This window comes from Dipodomys merriami, unplaced genomic scaffold, assembly GCF_024711535.1.
Source record: "Dipodomys merriami isolate MVZ:Mamm:240054 unplaced genomic scaffold, mDipMer1.0.p SCAF_3, whole genome shotgun sequence".
NCBI classification, from domain to species: Eukaryota; Metazoa; Chordata; class Mammalia; order Rodentia; family Heteromyidae; genus Dipodomys; species Dipodomys merriami.
In genome coordinates this window covers 21,355,106-21,368,453 of record NW_027204492.1, presented here as the reverse complement: position 1 = coordinate 21,368,453, position 13,348 = coordinate 21,355,106, and positions in this window count along the sequence as shown.

Sequence of the window (13,348 nt, the reverse complement as noted above, 5' to 3'; positions counted from 1 at the left end):
ACACTTAGACACAGAAATTAATGGTCTAGCTATGGTAAATAATGCTGCAATAAACATAGTTGTGCTGGTAGTTTTAGTGTGGTCTTGTTTGTAAACATTTGGGTAAATGCCCAAAAGTGGGATTGCTGGGTCATAGGGGAGTTTTATGTGGAGTCTTTTGAGGAACATCCATACTGCTTTCCAAAGTGGTTGAACAAGTTTACATTCCCACCAACAATGAAGTAAGGTTCCCTTCTGTCCACATCCCCTCCAGCAACTGTTGTTGTTAGAGTTCTTGATTTTTGCCATTCTAACTGGAGTGAGGTGGTATTTCAATGTTGTTTTGATTTGCATTTCTTTTATGGCTAGGGATGTTGAGCATTTCTTCATGTGTCTATTGGCCATCCTTCTTTCTTCTTCAGAGAAGTTTCTCTTTAAGTCTTTCGCCTACTTGTTTATTGGGCAGTTGTTTCTTTGAGGATTTGTTGTTGGGGGATTTAATTTTTTGAGTTCCAAGTATATTTTAGATATGAGACCCTTGTCCGTTGTATGGCCAGTAAAGATCTTCTCCCAATCCGTGGGCTTTCTATTGATCTTGCTAGCTATGTCCTATTTACCATAGCTAAGATCTGGAACCAACCCAGATGACCCTCAGTAGATGAATGGATCAAGAAAATGTGGTATATATACACAATGGAATTCTATGCTTCCATCAGAAAGAATGACATTGCCCCATTTGTTAGGAAATGGAAAGACTTGGAAAAAATTATATTAAGCGAAGTAAGCCAGGCCCAAAGAAACATAGGCCCCATGGTTTCCCTTATTTGCAATATCTAGTATATGTATGAGTCAAGCGGAAAAGGTCAGATAATGTGATGTTAGGAAAATGAACCCTTAGATATGTATTTTAATGTTTTTTTCTTTCATGCATGTGTTTCTAACGCATTTATAAGATTATTTCTTTGTTGCTTTGTATGTCCCTCCCCCACAGTATAACCCCTGCTTTCACTATATTTGATGTCAGTATAACTTGTGGAGGAAATGGGGAAAAACAAGTCGTTTACGGATACAGGTGGACCTGTTGCAACAATGAGAAGTACAAGTTGTCATGTCCCAAACGAGCTTCACAACGTCGGTGCCGGGGCTGGGGGAGGGGGGGAGAAGGATTGGGACTGGGGGTGGAGGGGGGAGGCTGGGAAGGGATGTGAAGGGTAAACAAAGGAGGAGGCTGCAATGCTTGGTAAGAACTGTATGCATTATCCTGCCCATGTAATTGTAATCCCTCTGTACAGTATTTTCACAAATAAAATAAAAAGAGATAAATGGTCTAGGAAATTTGTTTAACAGGATCCTAGCAGAGAACTTCCCCAAAATGCAAAAAGATAGGCCTATTCAGATACAAGAAGCTTTTAGAACCCAAATAGACCAGACCAGAACAGGACATCCTACCATCATATTATAATCCGCACAGGATCAATGGAGGCCAAGGAAAAGATCCTTAAACTGTCAAGGAGAAAAGATCAATCACTTATAAAGGGAAACCAATTAGAATTACCTCAGATTTCTCAGCAGAGACAAAGCAAGAAGAGCCTGGAATCATGTATGCCATCGACCATGAATACTGTAACCAGCTAAATTCTCCTTCATAACTGAAGGTCAAATAAAATCCTTCCATAGCAAAGAAAAACTGAAACAATAGATCTCCACCAAAGCAGTCCTGCAAAAGACATTTGAAGATGTCCTACACATAGAAAACCAAGAAGACCACAATAAAGGCCAAGAAACCACACCCAAACTGAGAATCCAAGAACCATAGGAAGAATGCAGTTGCCGCAGCCCCCAAGAAGGTGGATAAAATGGCAGGAACTCACAAATACCTCTCAGTCCTAGCTCTCAACATAAATGGGCATAACTTTGCAATTAAGCGACAAAGATTCTCTAGTTAGATTAAAAAGCAAGATCTTTCTATCTGTTGCCTTCAGGAGTCACACCTTGCCCATAAAAAAAAAATCATTTTGAAAGTGAAAGACTGGAACAAAATCTAGCAAGCAAATGGCCCCCATAAACAGGCAGTAGTTGCAATCCTAATATTAGATAAAATAGACTTCAAATGAAAGTTAGTGAGAAGTGATAAAGAAGGTCGCTACGTACTAATTAAGGGATCTCTCCTTCAGGAGAATATGACAATTCTAAATATCTATTTGCCAAACAACGGAGCACCCAAATTTATCCAAGAAACACTACTTTAACTCAAAGCACACATAGATCCAAAGACATTAGTTGTTGGGGACTTTAACACACTACTATCCCCACTAGATAGATCAACTCAGCAAAACCTCAACAGAGCAACCGCAGACATAAACACCTGCATAAATCAACTAGATTTAACAGACATCTACTGAATATTTCACCCAGCAGCATCAGAATACACGTTTTTCTCAGCAGCATATGAAACACTTTCCAAAATAGACCACATTTTAGGTCACAAACCCAACTTGCCAAATTGAGAAACATTGAAGTTATACCTTGCATTGTCTCAGACAATTGTCTCAGAAAATTAGAACTCAATCCCAAAGCCACCAAAGAAAGTCCTGTAACATATGGAGGCTAAACAACACACTGGAGAATCACGAGTGGGTCATGGAAGAGATAAGAAGGAAATTCAAATGTTCATGATATTCAACAAAAATGAACACACAAATTACCAGCTCCTCTGTGACACAACTGAGGCAGTACTCAGAGGCAAGTTTATAGCTCTGAGTTCCTACATCAAGAAATTGGAAAGATCTGAAACTTGGAGAGATCTGAAACCAACAATTTAATGAGACATCTGAGTATCCTTGAAAAAGAGCAGCAAGATAAACCGCAATCCAGTAGATGGAAAGAAATAATTAAAATTAAATCAGAATTAAATGAATTAGAATCCAAAAAAACATAGAATCAACAAAATGAAGAGTTGGTCCTTCTAAAAAATTAAGAAAATTGACAGACACTTAGCAAGTTTTATCATAAAGAGAAGAAAACACACCCAAATAAATAACCTCAGAGATGAGAATTGAAACGTCACCACAGAAACAACCAGGATTCAGAGCATTAAAAGGGAATACTTCTCAAAACTTTATGCTAATAAGTTTGAGAACTTGACAGAAATGGACTTTTCCTAGCAAATATTGACATGCCAAAACTAAACCAAGATGAGTTAAACCATCTTAACAGGCCCATATCAAGCATTGAAATAGACATAGCACTAAGAAACATCCCATGTAAGAAAAGCCCAGGACCAGATGGTTTTACAGCGGAATTCTACAAGGCCTTCAAAGCAGAGATCACACCAATACTCCTCCAACTCTTCAATGAAATTGAAAGAGAAAGTTCACTACCGAACTCATTCTATGAAGTCATCATAGCCCTCATCCCAAACCCAGGCAGGGACTCATCAAAGAAAGAGAACTATACCAATTTCTTTGATGAACATTGATGCAAACTTCTCAACAAAATTTTGGCCAATCACAATTCATCCAAGAAATCATACACCTCGATCAAACAGGGTTCATTTCAGGGATGCAAAGCTGGCTCAATATACGCAAATCAATTAATATAATTCATCACATCAAGAAGAGCAAGGAAAAGAACCACATGGTTATCTCAATAGATGCAGAAAAAGCATTTGGCAAGATCCAGCACCCCTTTTTGATGAAGGTTCTGGAAAAATTAGGAATCCATGGAACAATCCTCAATACAATAAAGGCTGTATATGACAAACCTACAGACAGCATTATACTTAATGGGGAAAAACTAAAGCCATTTCCTCTTAACTCAGGAAAGAGACAAGGATGTCCTCTCTTTCTACTTCTCTTCAATCTAGTATTAGAATGCCTAGATACAGCAATAAGACAAGATGCAAACATAAAACGGATCCAAATAGGGAAAGATAAAGTAAAACTCTCCCTCTTTGCAGATGACATGATCTTGTATTTAAAGAATCCCACGGAATTCACTCCCAAATTACTCTTGCTGATTCACAACTTTTGTAAAGTAATAGGGTATAAAATTAACCCTCAAAAATCAAAGGCTTTTCTGTATGCCAACAATGAGAAAAGTGTGGATGAAATCAGGAAAGCAACTCCATTCATAATAGCCCCACAAAAATAAAATACCTATGAATTAACCAAAGAAGTGAAGGACCTCTATGATGAAAACTTTAAAAACCTGAAAAAAGAAAAAAAAAACAGAACTTATCAAGTGGCAAAAGCCTCCATGCTCCTGAATTGGAAGGATCAACATAGTGAAAATGTCAATACTTCCCAAATTCAAAGCGATACCTATCAATATTGCAACTTCATTCTTCAAGGAAATAGAAGGCGCAATCCAAAAATTCATATGGAACAATGAAAGACCCTGAATAGCAAAAACGATCCTAACAGAAAGAACAGTGCTGAAGGAATATCAATATCAAATTTCAAAGTCTACTACAAAGCCATAGCAATCAAAACAGCTTGATACTGGCACAAGAACAGACCTCAGGACCAATGGAATAGAATTGAAAACCCAGAAATGAACCTAAAGACCTATAGCCATCAAATCTTCGATAAGAGAGCTGAGCAAATAGAGTGGAAGAAAGACAGCCTCTTCAGTAAATGGTGCTGGCAAAATTGGTTAACTACTTGTGGAAAACTAAAGCTAGATCCTTATGTATCACCCTGCACCAGAATCAACTGCAAATGGATCAAAGACCTCAGAGTCAAAGCAGACATTGAAAATGTTACAGGATGGAATAGGAGAAACCCTAGGTCTCCTTGGCACAGTCCGAAATTTTCTTAATAGAGACCCAGAAACACAACAAATCAACAAAAGGTTGGACAAATGGGATTGCATGAAGTTGCAGAGCTTCTGCATGGCAAAGGACATAGCTAACAAAATCATTAGAAAGCCCACGGATTGGGAGAAACACTATACTAGCAATACAACATACAAGGGTCTCATATCTAAAATATATTTGGAACTCAAACAATTAAATCCCCCAACAACAAATCGTCAAAGAAACAACTGCTCAATAAATAAGTGGGCAAAAGACTTAAAGAGAAACTTCTCTGAAGAGGAAAGAAGGATGGCCAATAGACACATGAAGAAATGCTCAACCTCCCTAGTGATAAAGAAATGCAAATCAAAACAACATTGAGGTACCACCTCACCCCAGTTAGAATGGCTATAACCAAGAACTTTAATAACAACAGATGCTTGAGGGGATGTGGACAGAAGGGAACCTTACTGCATTGTTGGTGGGAGTGTAAACTTGTTCAACCACTTTGGAAAGTAGTATGGAGATTCCTTAAAAGACTCCACATAGAGCTCCCCTATGACCCAGCAATCCCACTTTTGGCCATTTACCTAAATGATCACAAACTAGACCATACTAAAGCTACGAGCACAACTATATTTATTGCAGCATTACTTACCATAGCTAAGATATGGAATCAACACAGATGCCCCTCAGTAGGTGAATGGATCACGAAAATGTGGTTTATATACACAATGGAATTCTAAGCCTCCATCAGAAAGAATGGCATTGCCCCATTTTTTAGGAATTGGAAAGTCTTGGACAAATTATATTAAGTAAAGTAAGCCAGGCCCAAAGAAACATAGGTCCCATGGTTTCCTTTATTTGCAATAACCAGTGTATGTGTGAGACCAGCAGAAACAGTCAGATAAGTTGATGTTAGGTGAAATGAACCGCACGATAAGGATTCAAATGGTTTTTCTTTCTTGCGATGTTTTTTCTTTCTTTCTTTCTTTCTTTTTTTTTTTTTTTTTTTGGTACTTGGGATCGAACCCAGGACGTTGCAATTGCTAGGCAAGTGCTTTGCCACTGAGCTATATCCCAGCCATCTTGCAATTTTTTTCTAACATATTCATAAGTTGATTTCTTTGTTGCCTTGTATGTCCTTCCCCCATGATATAACCCCTACTTTCACTGTATTTGATGTTGGTATAATTTGTGGAGGGAAACGGAAAAAAACCAAAACTTTTAAATAGGGATACAGTTGGACCCATTGCTACAATGAGATATCGAAAAACGAACTTTACAACTTTGGCGGGATGGGGGGCGATAGGGGGAGATGGGAAGGGATGGGAAGGGGAATCAAAGGAGGAGGCAACAATGCTTGATAAGAAAGGTACTCATTATCTTGCCCATGTAATTTTAACCCCTCTATACGGCATTTTCACAATTAAAAAAAAAAGAGGGACATAGAGGGTGAAATGATAGGTCAAAAGGCAAGGGTAATGTGATATAAGAACCAGAGTGTATTGGTTTGGAGGAGCGATTTATGTGGAGTTGTAAGCATGGTTTGGAGATAGAATTCAGGCAGGTGAAAACTATATAAAAACTTGAGGAAGAACACTGAAAAAAGCTTTAGCTATGTGTTAGGTCAAATTTTTTCATTTGATATTTTTGAGAGACTTCTGTAAGGTTTTACATTGTTTTTAATTATTTTTGTCATTACTGTTACTATTTTGGTTGTTTAACTGTTGTTTCTTTCATTGATTGTATGATAAAACTATGCTTTATTTTTATGTGTAAAAAACAAGAAAGAAATTCTGCATCAGAATTGCTCTTAAAGGGCTGGGAATGTGTTTCAGTGGTAGAGTGCTTGCCTAGCATGCATGAAGCCCTCGGTCCTGGGTTCAATTCCTCAGTACCACAGAAACAGAAAAAGTTGCAAGTGGTGCTGTGCCTCAAGTGGTAGAGTTCTTGCCTTGAACAAAAGAGTGGCAAGGCCCTGCGTTCAAGTCCCAGTACTGACCAACAAAAGAAAAAGACTTGCTCTTTATAGACTTTGGAGTTCTTTACAAGAGATTAGTACATATTCAAATTAAGAGGTCAGAGAAAATTAACACGTGATAAACAGTTTTCTAAGTGCATATGCTCAAATCTTCCCCGGCCCCTGTGAAATGTAGTAATGAATCATGTTCACTTGCATCACTAATATTTTATTATGATATTGTCTCCTAATCCAACATAAATGGACACAATGAGATTGGGCATGGCACAAGGGAAAAGAACAGCAAGAAAGTTTGAGAAAACTGCAATGATAAATGTGAAGCAGTACTTATAGTCCATTGGAGAAAGTGTTTATCTAGTTATGCTTCAGACAACTATTTTCTTCATATTATGAGGAAGAATAAATATGGAATACAAAAAAATGCCAACAGTAAAAATTGTTCATTTATAATTCAGTCTATTTATATTTATAAAGTGAACATTCCATGCTTACTGACTGTCAATCAGAAACATTTTGATTTTTTAATTAATTTTAGCTTACAGTTTAATTATTTGTATTCATATACTTACTTACAAACTGGGTCTAGGGATTGAACTCCAGTATCTTATCTTCCTCACAACTGGTGCCCTACTACTTGAATCATGCCTTCAATGCAGCATTTTAGTGGTTAAGTGGAGACAGAATTAGAATTTGCTTCCTAGTCTGGGTTGAAAGTATTATCATCTAGGTCTCAATACCTTTACTAGCCAGGAATACAGACAGGAGATGCTGGCATTCAACAATATCATAGTTTAAGTTTTATGAAAACAATGAGTAGAAAACTCTGGTGGGCATATCTGAAGCATAAAGTTTCAACAGACAAAGCACCATAGGCAATAAAAATAGTAACCAATAACATAAGCTTGGAATAAATTAGTTTCATTAGATTTTTCTCATGAAATTTGTTCTGAAAATATGAGGAATAGTAATCATCTTAGGCATTTAGTGTAAATATGATGTGTCATATACATAACATGAATTTTTGCTTATTCATTTGGGTAAAGAATATTGCCATAAAAGTTCATTACGTGCATTTCCATCAAAGAAGACAATCATTTCTGTAATATGCAGCTTTATTTATGAATTTACCAATAATAATGCATTTGAATTAATTTAAACTTTCAAATATTTTTATTAATATACTAGAGGTTGGGTCTTTCAATGCAGTTATGTAGAATAACATTTATCCTATGGAAACAACATGTATAGAGCTTGAAACAAATATATGTGTAATATTAATTCATGGCCTTTATATATATTATAATTCATGGTTAAATATTTATCATAATTACAGACAAAAACTTACATATTAAGAATTTGATCAGAATAAAGAGTAGTTATATTAAAGAGTTTTAGTAATAGCTGTGTCCATGTATTTTTATGTAAAATATGTTACCATTTCTAACCTCGGGCCAAGGCAAAATATTCTTAAGAGATATTAGCCTGGGGCTGGGAAGGTGGCTCAGTGGTAGAGCGCTTGCCTTGCATGCCTGAGACCCTGGGTTCAATTCCTCAGCACCACATAAGCAAAAAGAAAAAAAGCCAGAAGTGGCGCTGTGGCTCAAGTGGTAGAGCGCTAGCCTTGAGCTGAAGAGCTGAGGGACAGTGCCCAGGCCCAGAGTTCAAATCTCACGACTGACAAAAATAAATAAATAAATAAATAAAAGCTAAGAGTAGGCAGTGAAAAAAAAAAGAGAGATATTAACCTAGGCTGTGAAATCACTTTCTATCATGGTTGGGAAAATGTGACTTTAACTTGAAGCAAAGAATGGTGTTAAACATGATGAGGTGCATTCAAGACCATAGACTTCTTTTAACTTAACATGATGATCTCCAATTACATCCATTTTCTAGAAAATGAGAAAATGACTTTTCTTTCTTTCTTTCTTTCTTTCTTTCTTTCTTTCTTTCTTTCTTTCTTTCTTTCTTTCTTTCTTTCTTTCTTTCTTTCTTTCTTTCTTTCTTTCTTTCTTTCTTTCTTTGGGTTTGAGAGGTCTAGGGCACTGCCTGAGTTTTCATGCTCAATTCTAACTTTTTACTATTTCAGTTTAAGCTCTACATCAAGCTTTTTGAGGGTTAATTGGAGATAAGGCTGTCATTGATTTTCCTTCCCAGGCTGGCTTTGAACCATATACTTCAGATTTAAGCCTCTTGATTAGCTTGGATAACAAGTGAAAGCCAACATATAAATGGATTTTATAAAGGCCATTCATTTTCATTTATATCCATGTTGAGAACAAGATGAAAGAATAGAAAAAAATTGAAATGCATGAGCCCAAATTGGTTTTAAGTCATTTCTAAATAATCAGCAGATAAATGTCACATATTAAACACTATTTCAAAGCAGTCTTCACCCACTGAAACCATTCATTCCTGTAGAACAGCTGGGTTGCAGTGGCAGCAACTCTGCCATTTACAATGCAAATGCAATTGGGATCCCTACAAAATAAAAGGTATCCTCAGTCACCTCAACTTATGTAACTGCTAATTTGAAGTCTAATTTTGCAAAAGCTGGAGTATTTTACATCATATTCTTGTAGATTGTGCAAATTAGTGTGAGTTCTCTTGTGTCATGCTAAGATGCACACTTAGACTATCATGTTGTGCCTTCTAAAAGTACTGTAAAGCTCAAATGATATATAAAATAGCCATTAAAATACAAAAATATACATTAAACACATATTGAAATATATATTTAATGTATATTCTAGTACTCAATGCATATTGTATTGCTTTTATTCCCACAGTGGTCATATTCTATACATTTTTCTTTAGAAAAATCATTCCTTAGTATACAAATCATAGTATCTCAATGCTAAAAGTTGCATTTAACTTACTTATCCTTATAAAATTTATAGGAAATAAGTTTAAATTTTTATTGATATACTTTAACAGATTCCCATGTTTCAAAACTAATATTGAAATGTTATCTTTTTAATATAGAGTTTTAAAAGTTATAATTTGTAGTTGTGAGATGCTTGAATTTTTCAGAAGAAAGGAATAAAATGGTTTAGAAGAAACTCAAAAGCATTCAGGACTATGAACATTTTTTGTTATTACATTCTCATTCTGCATCAAGAAATTGCAAGCTTGTGAAGGAGATGCAATACTATAATTAATATCAATGTTATAAATTTTGAGGCACTGTCAAATGAAGCATATATTTTGTTGTCTAAGTCATACTATTTTTTAAATAAGAAGAGTACTATTGGTTAGAAAAGTTCCTAAACTCATTTACATGTATTAAAATTTTAAAAGTGGAGCAAAAAAGTGGATCTATTACCTTTTCTTCTTGCACCTGAAGATAGAAAGGAGGGAGTCAAAATAGGAAAGGTGATTTCATTGGTGCATATAGAACATAGTTAAATGAAGGAATACAAATTCAATTCTTGGCTTGGTTGTGATATCCAGGGAGCAAATCAAGTTTAAATAACAAAAACCTTAGATTAGTTGCAATTCATTTGTCTCATTACCATAAACTAATAAATGGAAGGTAGAATTATATAATGCTAATCTTATATATATATATATATATATATATATATATATATATATATATATATATATATATCAAATAACATTGAAGACACCAAAAATGAGAAAGATTGAAATCAGAAATACAAATCTATTTGTAGCAGGCTCAAAAAAAGAATGCTAACTGGGCACCGGTGGTTCATGCCTGTTCCTGAGTAGGCTGAGATCCGAGGAACGTGCTTCAAAGCCAGCCTAGGCAGAAAGGTCCGTGAGACTCTTACCTCCAATTAACCACTAGAAAACTGGAAGCTGTGCTGAGGCTCAAATGGTAGAGTGCTTGCCTTGAGTTGAAGAGCTCAGGGAAAGCGCCCAGGCCCAGAGTTCAAGTCCCCTGACCAACAACAACAAAAATTAATTCTAGGAATGAACCAAAAATGTGAATAATTTCTATTATGAAAACTTTAAATTTTTGAACAGGAAAGTTGAAGAATATTTAAGGAAATGGAAAGATTCCATGCCCTTAGATTGAAAGAATCATGATGAAAATGGCAATAGTGCCCAGAACAATTTATAAATTCAATGCTATAGCCATCAAAATTCCAATAACGTTCTTCAATGAAGTATAGAAGCAATTTAAAAATTCATATGGAATAACAAGAGACCCCAAAAAGGAAAAGTAATGAGCAGGAAAAACAGTGTTGAAGGAATATCCATACCAAACTTCAAACTCTATTACAAAGCCATAGGAAAAAAAAAGCAGCTTGGTGCTAACACATTTATAGGTCTGAGGATCAGTGGGACAGAATAGAAGATCCATAAATGGCCCCACAAGTCTATAGCCATCTAACCTTTGATAAGAAAGCCAAAAACATACATTTGAGGAAATACACCCTCTTCAACAAATGATGCTGACAAACCTGGCTATCCACATGGAGAAAACTGAAGCTAGATCATTATATGTCACCTTGTACCAGAATCAACCGTAAATCGGTCAAAGACTTGAAGAATATATTACAGGAAGGTTAGGGAAAACACTAGGGCTCCTAGGCATGGGTCAAACTTCTTCAGTAAAGATAGAGAACCATACAAATCAAAAAAAAGGCTGGATAAATGAGACTGAATCAAAGAGAAGAGTTTTCTACATGGCGAAGGATATAGCTAGCAAGATAAATAGAAAGCCCAGAAAATGGGAGATTTTTTTTACTAGCTATGCATCAGGCAAGGGCCTAATATACAAAATATACTTAGAGCTCAAAACATTAAGCCCTCCCCCATAAACCCTCAAAGAACTAACAACCCAATTAATAATGGGCTGTTGACTTAAAGAGACTTCTCAGAAGAAGAAGCAAAAATGGTCAATATACATGTCAAGATATCTTCAACTTCTATGGCCATAATGGAAATGCAAATAAAAACAATGAAAATTCATCTGTTGAAGGGCATCTGAGCTGATTCTACTCCTTGGCTATGATGACTAGTGCTGAAATGAACATGGTTTTTCTGGTGGCTTTACTGTAACCTGGTTTATGATCTTTTGGATAATGGCCCAGGAGTGAAATTGTTGGGTCATAGAGTACCTCTATGTTCGGTTTTTTGAGGAATCTCCATACTGCTTTCAAGAGTGCTTATACAAGCTGACATTCCCCCTAACAATGTAATAAGATTCCCTTTGAGACATAATTATTTCCAGCATCTGTTGTTGTCGTCTTTCTTGATATTGGCCATTCAAATGGGTGGGATAGGAATATCGATATTGTTTTTATTTCCATTCCTTATGGCTAGAGATTTTGAGTATACAGGCTTGGGGACCAATAGAAGACCCAGAAACAAATCCCTAGGCCTATAGATATCTAATATTTAATAATAAGCCAAAAGCAAGATAGAAAAGAAGACAGTCTCTTCAACAATGGTGATGGCAAAACTGAATACCTACATGCAGAAAACTGAAACTAGATCCTTCTATGTCACCTTGCACCAGCACCAATTAAAAATGGATAAAAGACTTCAATGTAAGACCATAAACCATGAAACTATTACAGGAAAGAGTGGGAAAAATATTAGTGCTCCTTGGCACAGGAAGAAACTTTGAGTAAAGATCCAGAAGCATCACAAATCACAGAAAGACTTGATAAATGAGATTGTATCAAACACAGCAAAGGACAATAAACTAAAAAGAAAACCTATAAAACGGGAGAAGATTTTGCCTGTGAAACATGAGACAAGGACCTAATATCCAAACTATACATAGCCCCTAAAAAATTAAACCCTCAAAGCACCAACAAACCAATTAATAAATGGGCTACTGACATAGAGTTTTCTTAGAAGAATAATTAAAAATGGACAACAGACACAGGAAGGAATTATTTATTTTACTGGAAGATTTCCATGTGAGAACATTACTTCAAGAAGAAAAGGGATATTATCATGTTTTCAAAATAATTGTGAAAATATATGAATAATTCATAACATAGGTGCCTCCTAATTACTGAAGAAGAGAAAGAATTTTTTTTGTATTTTTTTAATTTAATTTTATTTTATTTGAGAACATACTGTACAGAGGGGCTACAATTACATGGGCAGGATAATGTATACATTTCTTACCAAGCATTGCAGCCTCCTCCTTTGTTTACCCTTCACCTCCCTTCCCAGCCTCCCCACTCCCCCCACCCAATTATACCCCCCTCCCCCCCACACACCGACATTGTAAAGCTGGTTTTGACATGACATTTTGTACTTCTCATTGTTGCAACAGGTCCACCTGAATCCTTAAACGACTTGTTTGTCTACATCTCCTCCACATGTTATACTGACATCAAATATAGTGAAAGCGGGGGTTACACTGTGGGGCAGGGACATACAAAGAAACAAAGAAATAATCTTATAAATGCGTTAGAAACACATGCATGAAAGAAACGAAAACATTAAAATACATATTTAAGGGTTCATTTTCCTAACATCACATTATCTGACCTTTTCCGCTTGACTCATACCTATACTAGATATTGCAAATAAGGGAAACCATGGGACCTATGCTTCTTTGGGCCTGGCTTACTTCACTTAATATAAATTTTTCC